This window comes from Strix aluco, chromosome Z (genome assembly GCF_031877795.1).
Source record: "Strix aluco isolate bStrAlu1 chromosome Z, bStrAlu1.hap1, whole genome shotgun sequence".
Taxonomy (NCBI): domain Eukaryota; kingdom Metazoa; phylum Chordata; class Aves; order Strigiformes; family Strigidae; genus Strix; species Strix aluco.
The window spans coordinates 3,431,500-3,445,770 of NC_133971.1; the positions used below are offsets into that span (position 1 = coordinate 3,431,500).

At 37.3% G+C, this 14,271-nt stretch overlaps 1 protein-coding gene across 1 annotated transcript in view; it reads right to left on the bottom strand.

The window, feature by feature from the left end:
* Positions 1 to 11,559, bottom strand: part of ADGRV1 (adhesion G protein-coupled receptor V1) — a 297,357-nt gene extending 285,798 nt beyond the window's left edge. The window contains exons 1-2 of the mRNA XM_074812785.1: positions 11,535 to 11,559; positions 11,090 to 11,154 (exon numbers count right to left, since the gene is read on the bottom strand). The gene's annotated coding sequence lies outside the window, so the exon portion shown is untranslated. The remainder of the gene's footprint in view (positions 1 to 11,089; positions 11,155 to 11,534) is intronic.
* Between the last annotated feature and the right edge of the window lie 2,712 nt (positions 11,560 to 14,271).

A 14,271-nucleotide genomic window follows, 5' to 3' on the forward strand; every position in this document is an offset into this window, starting at 1 on the left:
TTTTCTAGACAGTATTTATCAACTTTTTTCAAGTGGAGGAATACTTTCAAGAAAGAAAGTAACATCTCTTAAGAAAAAACAATGACATTTCCACAATTGTTTCCATTGTCAACCAAGAAATAATTAGCTTAAAGGTTGACAGTTTTATTTCCACTTTATTTGCTCTCTTGATTCTCTTTAGAAATAAACATGAATTGGCAGGAAGGGTGAAGGGTTGGATGTTTGCAGTCATCTCATAGACTATCTTCTGGCAACTTATGGACCATGAAACGTTCTTAAATATTTGCATATTTAGTTGAGATTCTTTTCACTGCTTCTCTTATCCCATGATTCTTTCATGTTTTCTTGTCATGAAGAATCACTGTGGCACATTTTAATGCCATTGTAACCTTTGTACAGCCAGACCTTTATTTTTATTTGTTCCTACACAATGTCTAGTTTACTTTTCTGTTAGGATAAGACAACTTAAAACTAAGGTGGTGTATTTCTCTTACATCAGAGTCTGGTTATGTAATGTAATATACAAGTTTAAGTTTTAGTAGAGTCATCAGGTGTTGATACTGTGAAAGACACGTTTTTACAAGGCTCTGGCACAACAAATTGGAAACAGCTGCTATGTTATGCAGAGGCTCATATTGTACAGTGCTGACCAGAACTGAGAACTTGGACGAAGCAGATTCCTGTCATAAGGATCTGAGAAATTTTTGAACAAACCACAAGAACAAAGTTGTGCTCTAAACACTAAAAAGCATTACAGCATGGATCTTTAATGGAATTAGTTCTTTCAGGAAGTTTATTTTAATCTGTAGTCACTATTTTATAATGTTACTTTTTAAAATTTCAGTACAAAACAATACTTTTGTAATTGCACATATAAATAAAATGTCACTCTGCTAAAATTATACTTCCAAGTGCTATGCTTACCAGACAAATCTGGTCAATTATGGTTGGACAAACTGTTCAGAACATATTACATTAATATTTGCATATCAATAACATTTAAGCTCAGCCATGTTTGCAAAGCACTTGTTTTCATTACTTACGAGTGACAGTAAATTAATATTTAGTCATAAATGATCACTGAAACAGAAAATGTCATGTGTATTTCGAAACATATTTTTGCAAAGTGTGTGCAATAGAATACACTTGAGGTCCAGTGCAGACTCTGGGTGTTTTATGTACTCAGTCAGGTAGCTTTAATTTTGCTCTGATCAGAGAATAAGATAGCCTTCAGATCACTAAAATTAACACAGCTTCAGAAAGACTTTAAGACTTTGATTAATTTTACAATAAATTCTGTCTGGGCAAGGGTTAATTTTATGTTGTGAGGACATGAAATAAACAGCTTTCAGGCAAGTTAAAGAACAAAAATTATCCACAGACATGACATTAAATAAATTGGAAGTACAGTCAATAAAACTGTCAGTGTCTCTCAGAATTCCTACAAGCAGAGACTGGTGGAATGACAAAATTAGCCGATTTTAATTACTTGTGGTAAAAAATTCACCTAGCTCTACTGAACATCTCAGAGGGAACAGGCGAGCAATGAAAGTGCAAAAAAATCAGGACTAACCATTTTCCTTGTGAAAACAACTATCCACTTTACAACCTATTTGAACAATGTTTCGTTATTTCTAGCAAAAATGTCACACAGTAAAATAATTTTGCTGTAGAACTTCACATTGCTATAAACTTTTATTAGCATGAATACAGTCCTCCAAGATATCCATCGCTCTTATTGAGAATTCAATGTGTAACAGACTTTCAGGAACAATGCTTGCTTCGTACATATCTATCTATTTAGTAATTCTGGTGTAGAAAAAGCTTAAAGTAGAAAGCAAATATAATATATATATATATATATAAAACCCCTGGGATTTAAAATTGTCGGCATTTTCAAAGTTGACTATTAACTTGCAAGTTGTTTTTGTTGGTTTTATGTAGAACTGCTCTGAAGAATACAAGCCTTCAAGCTGGAAAGAGAACAGTTGTCTAACCTTTGTAAACTCTGAGACAATTACACTGTCTGCAGATGCAGGCATCATCCATACTAAACTGAGGAATTTGTTGACCTTTTAGCTTCAGCTGTTACCTTGTCATAGGCTTCGCAAATATCTTCCCACGGTACATGCTTCTAGTAAATAATACTGAAAACATGATCCTTGAGGGCAAGATTACAAAGTTTAGAATTACTTGAATTCTATTACTTCTACTAGAGAGCATTCTAAAACTATAGGATTACTTCTGTGGAACAAGAGAGGTTTCACAATCATACCATCAATTATTTAGCTGGTGTGTATTCTTCCTTGTTACATTATTTGTACTAAGATTTACTTTGCACGGCCTGCCAAAAGTAGTTTTTACTCTGTTTATATAAACTCAAGTTTGAAAATCATTATTTTAAAAAATTTATGTAATATGGTAAAAAATAACATAGATCAAGACTCAGAGAATGCAGAACAAATTTATTCAAATAGCCGAAAAGAGATTACTGGTCACAGTATTTTACTTTGTTAAATATGAACTCACTTTGTACACTAAACTCCTACATAAATTTATATGGGAACACAATTTGTTCCTCATTAACTGCATTGCATAAAGTTCAGCAGAAGCCTTTAGAAGATCAGGGATTAAAAGACAACCCTTCCCCACCTCCGTCACCCCAGTATATCATTGTGAGGTTTTGGGGTTTTTTTCCTAATGAAGCTGAAACTCTAGTCCTTGTTGACTGGTAAATTTTGGTAAACTATGTGGTTGGTGCATCAAATACTCCCTGCTGTTTCAGACAAATACTATTGAGTTCAGTTCTCTCAATCCAGGATATTCAGTCAGGATTTAAAATAGATTAATGATTCAAAGTCATTTAAATGTTTTTGAAACACCAACAAGCAATGGAATATTATATATCTTCAGAGTACGTACAAGTCAACGGATCAACTATTCTGTTACCATGTTCTGACTAAAACCATTTTGAATAATGATTTGTAGTACCAGTTTAAAGCAATGTTATGTATTGTGGCTTAGATGATGTTTGTAAGGGGTTTATAATAAAAGTTTCTGGCATCAAGAACAAAAAAAAAAGTATCTCTCAAACAGTTATCTTGACATTTTAATGCTGTTAAAGAATCTTAAGAGCCTAAAAATCACATTCTTCAGCCATATAATTAAAAAAAAGTAACTCAGAATTCTGAGTCATGAACCCTAACTAACATTTTATTTTAGTCTGTGTTTTATGGCACTTTCTGAAGTGCATTTGTGTTTCCCCTGAAAACACAGAATACTCATGTAGATCCTAGCACAGCATATGCTGATTCCACACAGTAATTTCCACAGTAACGTCACAAATTATACAAGGAATACCATTTCAATCTATTGCCCAGCTGGAGTCAAGGAGAGGTAGCCTTATGAAACTGGCATTTCTTGTAACTGATGGATCACTGGTATTAGTTTACTTTTTCCGCTGAGTTTCAGGAACAAATTTCAGATGAAGATTTTAAAGTTTATAAAGAATGAGTGGTCTTTTCTGCAGATTTTTACACTGGCTTCTGTGCTTAATAAATCAAACTCCTTAAGAATGAAAAGATCATCTGGCTGTTTTCATTGGAGGATGAGGGAACCTACAGACTAGCGGCACATGGAGAGGTCGGGAAGGGAAAGGGCTGTGAAAGGTTCCAAATCTGAAATGAGTGTAAAAAGCCAGATATGGAATGGAGAATGGCAAAAGAAAGGGGAGTTCCTCACAAAGAAGGAGGTGGAATGAGGGATTCATGTACCTCAGAGTTGCCACTGCTGCTCGGAAGCAGAAGCAAGCAGGTACGCTGAAGCAGCACCTCTCCCACCCAGCAGCTACAACTTGATTACCACCGCCCACCTTCGCACAACCCATTGCAGATTTCTAAAGTCCACGGACGCAGCGCAGCAGAGCAAGCGTAAAGCCTAGTGCACTTTTCACTGCCTGTCCTTGTCTACTCCCTGTGATTACAAATACCCAGCCAAGTAGAACATTCAAAAACTGGCATGCCTAGTACTTTGCATTGAGTACAGCATTGCAGCCATCAATGGTTGCCAGAGAGAAGTCTATTCACAGCAGAGATGTCAGCACCCAGCAGCATCTTTGGCTGAATACAATGGGAGAGAGATACATGTGCTCTTTCATATGTAAAGAGGATATTCTCTGTAGTACACAGGGACAGCACAGAGCAAGAAGTTTCACAAGGCCATTGCCCCTGCTGCACCTGTTGTAGAACCATATTAAAAACCTGCATATTTTCAGCATTTTTATTTTAGGTGTTCTCAGAACCACTGACATTTGCAACAGTATTGGAGAACAACCTAGGAAAGCAGCGGGAATTATAAAAACTTTGATTTACTGAACTTCTCCTTTCTATGTTGTCATGATCCCAAATTAAGAGAGAAATATTTTATTTCAGTCTGGGGTTTTCTTTGCCTCAAAGTTCCCACAGTTCACACATATGCAAAGGAGGACACAACAGCTGTGACTGCAAAGCTTAGCATTTGGGCAGTGGGTATTACGCAGATCTGCTCTGTTGGTTGTTGTTTCTCTTTTGGTTTGGGCTTTTTTGTCTGGATGTGGGATATGTAAGTCTCTCACTAATAGAGAGTGGAAAAGAGAGTGTTCTAAAGGTACTATTTCAAAATAATATGTTCCTGCATTACTTTTTTGCCTTCAACCTGCTTCAAGGTGGATAAAGCATGAGAATTATAGTCAGTCACAACAAGTACTGCTTTGTCTGCACCCTGGGACTGCACTAATAGTTGCAGCATTTGGGGCAAGGGTCTGTCTCACCAATTTCCATGCACATTATTCAGTGTCACTGGGTGTCTTTGCGTCCACTTCTTCCCTAGGGCTTCCTGTCTTCCTCTTTACTACAAAGACATTCCGGGTACCTGCCCATCACCCCCCTTCTTATTACTAACATTGGAAAGTGCTAGCCAAAGCACAAACGCAGACAACTAGGTGCTGAAAATCCCTTGATCAGCTTTCACTGTCCTGAAGTTTTTGGGCTCAGCTGCTTACTTACCTACTCACTATTGCTGCCGTGACAGAACAGTACCACAGTGCAACCTCAGGTGCTAAGAAGATTTATCTGCATTTGAGATTAATGACACTGACATCAGTCAGCGATTCTCCTGACCATTCGCTTTCTAACGGTTGCAATATTTTTAAAAAATCTTATTATATATGACCAGATGTATCACTGGGAATGGCCAATTTAATGTAACCTGAACAACATCTCCATATGAAAATTCTTGCTCATTCAATTATGTTCCCTTGAAAAAGACAAGCACCCTTCAACATAGACATCTTATCCTAAGGAAGAAAAGATGCTGAAGCTTCCTGACATCATATTTATATTTACTAGTCAGAAAGGTAAATCTATCATCACAGCCAGGAACCAGTACTGCAAGTGGTAAATCTTCAAGCCGAGGCCAAGACAAAGGCCTGATGAGAAATCCAAATCATCTCATCCCGTTATTAGAGGTCACTGAGAGGTAAAAAGTGTAATAAGCCCAGAGAACCCCTTGCAAGATTTCTGGCAGCTTCTTTTCACTTCCTCATAAGGATCTGAGTGGATCTAAACTATAACCTTAAATTTTAACTTCTAAAGCATGTAATCCTCACTGGTGAACCAAGTTTTACCTCTTAAGCCAGGTAATGCTCAAGGCTTTCTGAGGTAACTGCCTGCTTTGCCTGTTCTCATTCTGAGCACTGAATAAAGGGCAAAACTCTCAAGCAGTGTTGAATCCATTACTTCCGTTTGCTAGCAGCAAGCAGAAAGAACTCAAGCCTCTTCTACAAATATTTTTAGTTACCTTATAATTTGCTGGTCAAACAGAGAACCAGACAATAATTTTGACTAGCTGTAAAATCTGTTTTTTCCCAGAGTACCTCCAGTGAAACGACTTGGAGTTATTAAGGTTATTTTATATTTAGAACAGAGATCAGAGTCTAATGTAAACAAACTTTGGCTGAAATCTGCTAATTAACAATGTTAAGAAATACACCAGTAGAAATCAGAATTTGCACTAAATTGTATCAACAAAACAACAGTGATTTCAGCTGCAGAAATTTTAATTTAGCTCATGCAGTTGATGAGAATCTATCCATATATAGTTCTAACTATATACTGTAAAAAAACAGATATGATTTTGGAATAGTTCCACTTAACATATAGTATAGGTTAAGCAAAAGGTACATCTTGTTTTCAACTCCACACTGGAAATCCTTTTCCACCTATATAGTTCTAAGGAAAACAGCAGACATCTTTCACTAATAGAAATTATTTTACAGAGTTTTCCAGAACTAGGGTCTGGAACTTTTTACCCTGGCATTTTGCTCCAAGTAGGGCTTGAGACACTGTAAGCACCCATACTCTCTCTCAAATGGTTTCTTGCACAAAAAAGCAGGCAGATAAAAAACCCAAACCAAACCAAATAAACCCAAACAAAACTAAAACCAAGCCAGCCATGAAGGTGATTAGCACTCCCAGCTCATGGTTGCTGTGGAAGTAACTGCACGACTGAGCCTGCCACAGGGTCAGGCTCTAACACATATGGAACCAGAAATCCAACAGAGGAAGGTCTGCAGGCTTCAGAGAGGAACACCCATTTATTCTAATTCAGTAAAGACCTAAAGGTCCACAACAGCTTCCATTTGTATCTCTACTTTGGAAGTTTCTCACATGTCCTCAACTTTTTTACTTAACATATTTTCAGAACATGTGAACTGATGACAAAGCTACCATAGCTTCAAATACCTACTACTTGTCCTGAATGAAGTACTATGGCCTGCATGAATATCATATATCAGAAAAAGTAATTACGAGCTTCTGCATTGTAGTGGTTATTTTTCATACTTAAAACCAAAAGTATAACAACCTGTTTTGCAATAGCGCTTCACACAAAATAATCTTGCAAGAAAAAAGGTCTGTAAGGTATAGAACAGTAAATTACAGCCCCATGGTGGGGATTAGATGGCATTATTTCAGGTATACCGGCAGAAGAACTATTGCTATCCACATTGGATTCTTACAAGTTAATACTCATGTACAAGCCAAGCAGAATTGTAATGTCTTGCCTAATTACTAAAATAACCATGTCAGTGAGTCATTCTTGAGTTCGTAAAAGTGTATTATTAAGCATGAAAATTTGTATCAACTATACATGTTAAATTTAAGATGCATAACAAAAAAAGCTTCATTTCTACAGTTAAATGTATTCATTTTTTATTAGATTGCAGCAAAGAATGTTGATTTTATTACAGATCTGTATTTTACAAATTTCCCCCAAAAACTTCTTTCTGTAGAAGTAAAAATATATTTGTACCATTTCCAAGAAGATGATTAGCTGGTGGTCCTCACTCTAATCTATACTGTGAAATCATCTCTTAAATCTGGGCAATCCGTTCTTAAATAAAACACAGGATAAAGTATTTATGTTGCAAAGAGAACTCCCCAAGCAAAATTTGTTTGGGTTCAAAGACTTCCCACACTACCTTTATCTTGTATTGTGCTTTCCTTGGCTTTCTAAACCTTTTAACCTATGTCACAATTTAATAATCACTATTTAATAATTATAATCATTCCCTTATTAACTGGGTATTTCTTTTCGTTCTTCTAAGGCACCCTGTGGTTCAAGACAAGGAAATCTCTTTGTCGATTAGTTATTTAAGACCAGCAACAATAACTATGCTGGAAAGAAAGGTGCTTTGAGAGGATTACACAGAGCTAGTTCTCAACAGCACCAAGCCGAGAGCAGCAAATTACAAACCCAAGTACTTCATTGCATGTAACCAAATTGGCTGGTTGAAATGCTAATTGCCTTTCAGCAAAGCTAAAGGCAGACAGGGGACCCTGTGCTTCAGAGAATGACATGCATTTTTTACTCCACTTCTGCACCATTGTCTTGCTGAGAATTATTCAAAATCTATTCATAAAGGTAGCTCTTTTCCTAACCTTTAAAAATGTGGGAAATTTCTAAAGCTCTGACCAATACCTCAGATCTGTTGGACTGCCAAACCCATAACAGATGGCTGAATTAAGGCCATGTTAAATCCTTAATGAAGCAAAGCTTGAAACAATTCAGAGCAGTAATGTATTGGACCAGTCCAGGATAAGTGACTTAAGTGACTGAGGAGAAGGAACTGTCTTCTGCCATCTGAAAATGAGAATCATAACTGCACTCTAACTAATAAATCTATACTAGATACAAAATGAGATAACCAAACAAAAATCTCTTGGTATATAAAAAGGTATTGCTATAAGGTTCTAGAGGAAATTTTGTCTTCAACTTGCTAAAAAAATCCACAAACACAAAAGCTGCAATGAACATGGAAAGCATCTTCTCTGTTGTTTTGCTAGAGAAATTTAGCCTATCATATAAGCCTTTTTGAATAAGTACAACTTTATCTTAATAGCAACCTTGGTTTGAACTTACAAAGTATTTCACTAAAGGGAATTTAAACAACTTTAACTATTTTTATAGGAAATATTAATAAGCCAATCTGTGAAACAATGTTCTTCATATTTTAAGCACATTTCAGAACTCCTGGTTTCCAAATTCTTTCTGCAAACAGCCCACATGTTCTCATGTAAGGAATAAATTCAATCTTGAAAATGTTTATTGACACAAAGTGTTTTCCACTGAGATTATTCACTCAGAGAGTGATTTAAGCAAGTGCAGCTGTGCAGAAACAGTATCATTTATGATTCGATAACTTTTTTCAGAGTAAAAAATGTTACAGTGGGTCCACCTGGAATGAGATAAATGGCCTCTAACATTGATTCTTCCTGTCAATCTTTTTTTTTTTTTTCCCTAGGAAACAGTAATATAGTTCCTATTAGGCAGATGTAGTCTTGAATTTCTAGAACAGCAGCAAATGCCTACAACCGACAGAAATGGTTCTGTAAACTTTGACTGGATGATGGAGATGTTATATAGTACCTGAGTCTTAATACATATTGAAACAAGTATTCAGATAATATGTACCTTTATTTCTAGTGAAGAAAAGTGTTATACTCACCGCTATATACAACAGTGACTATACCTAAATCAGCCAGTCTTGGAGAGCTGAAACACAAGCACGAATTCTACAAATGAGTAAAACCAATCAATAGGATTACACATTTAAAAATAGTTATGTATGTGATTATATCTTTAGGAGGTCAAGGCCTAATAGTCCCTGAGCAAAGAATTTCAGCATATTTTTTGTATTTTCTCTCATCTACCCAGACTTTTGTATTTCTTACTGAAGAACTAAATTGACCCAATACCCCAAGCACACTGGAAGAGGCTGGCCAAGAAAGAAAAAAATCAGAGAGCAGGGTTATCCAGCATTGAAACAAAGCTAAATTGCATCAGATACCCCATCTCAAATAATATCAGGAGTCAGACATACAGCTTACTGTTTTGATGCTTTCAAAAGCACCTTAGGCTATAAAACTTCAGATGTAGTTGATCAAATTTTAATTCTCCCTTTCCTTGAAGTGTGATGCAAGGACATACTTTTCCACCAAGTTTTCAGTGAAACATTCTGAGATTAAAGTTTTCCTAAGCTTATAGACCATTGCTATGTACTTTTAAAAGTAAATAATTAATAATCACCTCATCACTACCATGTTGCGATTCTGAACAACTATAGTAGCTGTGTAACGATACCAAAGGTGATTTGTGGGTCATCAATATTTTTCTCCAAAATTTCCATAAATTTTTTGTCCCCGATGACTGAGATCCTTGCAGCCCTCTGTGGTGGTATTCTTCTTTAGTGTTACACACTAAAGATATATGCTTTTATAGCTTTTCCAGTAGTTCAGTTACAGTCATCATATTCACGTATTAAGGAAAACATGTTTGTAAGCACCAGCACACTTAAGCACTTTTTTTTTTTTTTTGTAAATGGAATTCCAAAACCAAATTAAAAAACCCATGGAAGACAATAAGTTTAAATAACAAAATTCCATGTATGTTAGAAGTTTTAATAGCAGGTTATGATTTAGACCTGATTCTGAAAACTTCATTCAAATAAAGCTCACGACAATTTCCAAGGGAAGTATTGCACTGCAGGTTTGAATGCATAAGGATCAATCTCATTCACTAGTATCAACTCTGTAAAACTTATCCAGTATGACTTTTCAGCCTCAAAAATGCTGACAGCACAAATAAACTGCCCAGCACTAGTTCTCACAAAAGCAAATATCATTTTCCCCATTGATTTCCATGTGACAAGGACACAGACCAGTTATGAGCTAATAGGCATGTGCTCCCCTTATCGATGTAAATTAGTTCACTCAGATGCAAATTTAGTAAATACCATTGAATTCTTCATGTAAATCTATTAAAACACAAAAATGTATTAGAAAGCAAGTAAAGCACAAAACAGCATGTTAGAAATCAGTAACAACATAAATATTAGTAATAACAATAAATTAGAAATCAAAAATTGTATGCCCTCGAAAAACGTTAGCTTTTACATTATCAAATATTTGTCCATTTCAATTCTAAGCTTAATATGCCACAAATTATTTTATTTCCTCAGGTGTCCGGTTCTCCCTTCCACATAGAAACACTGAATACATTTAGTAGGAGAAAGCTTGGTTTAGGTTTAAGGGACAGATAGACTAAATATATCATATTCTACCTTCAGTTACTGAACTGCCCTCATGGCAGATTCTCAAAATGCTTATTATTTAACTGACTCATTCTTGAAGATGAGTGCAAAGTATTATCAGAAAAAAACCACTTTCAGCTTCTGTATAATGAACAGGGCGTTTTAAAATCACATGTTATTTCACATCTGCACTATAAAGCGATTATAGGCTCATTAAAAAACAATGATTGATGTTTGGCAAGCAGTTCCGTATACATTTGATCTTAACTTTATCTGGGCTAGCCAGGGTGAATTATGCAATGTCTTACACAGAATCAGCATATCAAAAGCAAGAAGTATGAGCAGTGTTTCCAACTGTAATCATTTACATGGCATATTTTAATTATAACTCATAAGGAATATAACAGATAAGGAATGAAACTCATTCCTTATCAGATGATGATTTGAAAAATTCATTCTTACTTTGAACTCACTCTCCTTTGCAACACAGAATGCACACGCAGCTCCTCCACTTCTTTTATCTTCACCTAATTTAAACAGTCAAATTATGTTCTGTGCATTTCTGAGAGTTAAAAATTGCCAGCTAGGATGCTTCAGACTGAGTTTCATCCTGATATGATCCCCGAGAATAGGATTTTCCATTGGAAATACTATTGTCTCCACCTGCCCTGCTCTGCAGAGCAGAAAGAGGAGCTGCTGGAACAACAGAAACCTTAGCAGACTCTGACTATCCAGCAGCCACTCAGGGGTGAGCCACACGCTCGCTGTCTGCCACTGCTTCAACCCTGTCCCTGCTGCAACAGGTGCTGCTGGCAGAACCCTCCAGCCAGACGGCGAACACCTCTGCAGATGACACAGGATGCTTCCAAAGCAACTCCCACCTCAAACAGAGAGACAACAAACCTACCTAAACCCGGGGACATGGACATCCGCGTCTTCTGGACTCAGCCAGCCGCCTGCACGCTCTCTGTCACTCACGCATTATGCATTCCCCTCTCCTACTCCTCCCTCCGCTCCACGCAGCGTCCAGCACTCTCCTCCCTCTCCTGACTCCTGCTGCCTTCCCACTGCTGTGGAGATAAAAGGGGGGTGGGATGGAAGAGGACGGAATTTTTTAAAACCCAGGCAATTGCTCCTGCGTTGCTGTGCTGGAGATAGAGCTGGCCCCTCCATCCACTGCCTCAGCGGTGCTTTCACTTAGTGAGGACTGCTCTGTTTTATTACTGGAGGCAGCAAAACTGGCACGCTTTATCACTGGATTATGATAGATTTTGGATTCAAGCCCTCAGCCGCACCCAGACATGCAGCTCATCTTAATTCACAGCTATTCAGTGCTCTGCAGGGAGAAACAATTTCCAATCTGAGATCAAGCATTCTGGACTCAGTAATTTCTCTAATATCAAATTCACATTTTGTGGTCACCACCATTCCAAGTAAATCCTGAGCCACAGCCGAGGTACAAAGAGACAAAGGTGGCAACTCAGATCTTGACAGTGTTGGCCCCCAACATCCTCAATTCTCCCATTTAATGGCAAACCAGTGTCAAAATTCCTACTTATCCAATAAATGTCAATACATTTAAGCCCCAAAACAGAAAATACAGAATTTTGACAGGATTTCAATTAGTCCCTGTGGGAATACAGCAGAAGATTGGTGAGGAGGACTGTAAACACACTCAAGTGACTTGCAGTTGGGGTGTCGAAAAACACATATATCATGCTAATTGTTGTTCAGCTTTGTGTGCTTGACAGGTAGAACATCTGCATTTAGATAGCACAGGCCTGCGATAGACTCAGAGGCACCTCATCGAACATCCTCGAGATTCCTGCCCTGCTGTGGGAAAGATCAAAGCACAGTGGAAAAGTATGCCTGTGAAAATCTCTGATATACAGGCAAAAGCAGCAGGTTTGAGATCTTTTCTTTCTTCTCCTCTTTCTGGTTAGCAAGGACCATGGTACCTGCATCCCTGCCCGGGTGCTGCTGCAGAGATCCCCCAGGTCACAAGGCAGTGAGAATAAATTTACTCTTTGCATTTCATCCGTGGGTTTGTGGTTGTTCCTGCGTCCTGCCCGTGCCGGCTCACACAGTCCCATTTACACAGTCTTCACTATATTTCCAGATACTGTGAGATAGCTACTAGATTTTAAAAAGTGGAAATGCTATTGCAAACAAATGCAGTAGCGGCAGAACAATTCCATGTAGCTGAATCCAGTCAGGTCCATTAACACTCCCTCACTCCCCACATCTCTCATACAAATTGAAACCATTCTATCAAATTTTTTAAAAGCATTGATTCCAACTCCAAGGAAATCCAACTCCCAGTACATTCCTAGTCTACTACAGAATACAACCATATATCAGGTATTTCAGCTTGCTGGATCCTTTCATTTTTTTGGGTCCTAAATCCTCAGACTGTTCTGTCAAAACAGTACTCCTAAGTAGGCCAAAAAAATCATTCCTCTGACACAACTCAGTGCAAAAGCAATGTAACAATCAACATGCAACTAACGTGAAACTTGACAGATGCATTTTTTAAAATCCCGTATTGCTTGTTAGTATTGAATAAACAGAATCTATTGTAAATGCCTATTTTAATGCATATTAGCAAGTAAGTATTTAGAAACAAACCCAAACATAACTCTAGCCTAATTCTAGATCAGCTTTATTTCACAAACAGCACATTTACAGAAAGGGCGGAGGGAAATGCTAAGCACAAAACAGGGTTCTGCCCTGAATGAAAGCAGAACCATTTTTACCTTTACTATAGTTGACTGAGAAGTCATGCATCTCAAATGAGCTTTCTTTGCTTTGTTTTTAATTTATTTGGAGCATATGGAAAATGCAATCACAGTGATAAGAAATCAGAGAGAGAGGAAGCACTGATTCTGTGGAGGCTAATATAATCTTTGCATATAGAAGGAAGGGATACAGTGCAGAAGCATTAAGGCCAAAAAACTGACAGGATCTAGAAGACTTTGTGCCTTCTGATGGCATTAGCCTGGTCACTACAGCAGTACTGTGTTGAGTTGCGGTGATCACAATTCGGGAATAACGTAAACAAACAAGGAAAGGCAAAAAAGATGCTAAGGAATGATGAAAATTACGTAGTAAAAGACTCAAAGACCTCAAGGAAAAGCACTGCTCCAAAGTAGAAGGCATTCCACCTAACATCAGCCATCCAGTCTAACCCGGTCACACAGTAGGATGGGATGAACTGCCTTTAAGACTAAACAGGGAGTCCAAATGACTATCTCAGACTACTGCCTAACTTTTGAGTAATGACATTAGGTTAATGTTAGGTAAGATGAACCTCTGGATGCACTCTGTATACAGCTACAGAGAAAATGAACATTGATAAATAAAAATCTGCAGTATAACAGATAAGGGCATCGATGATCTAATATGCAGACACAAAAGTAGATATTAATAATCAGAATAAAATTCAGTTCTTAAGAGTGAAGGACACAAACCACTGGAATGACTCACCAAACATTATAATAAAATATTTATTTTTTTAAAAAAAACACAGGTGTACTTTTTTTCTTCTAAAAAGCTATGCTGTGCACCTAAAAGGAATTCAGGTAGATGTGTATGATAATCTGTGTTATATGTCCGACCACTTCTTGCTGTAGTCCACCTGAGTG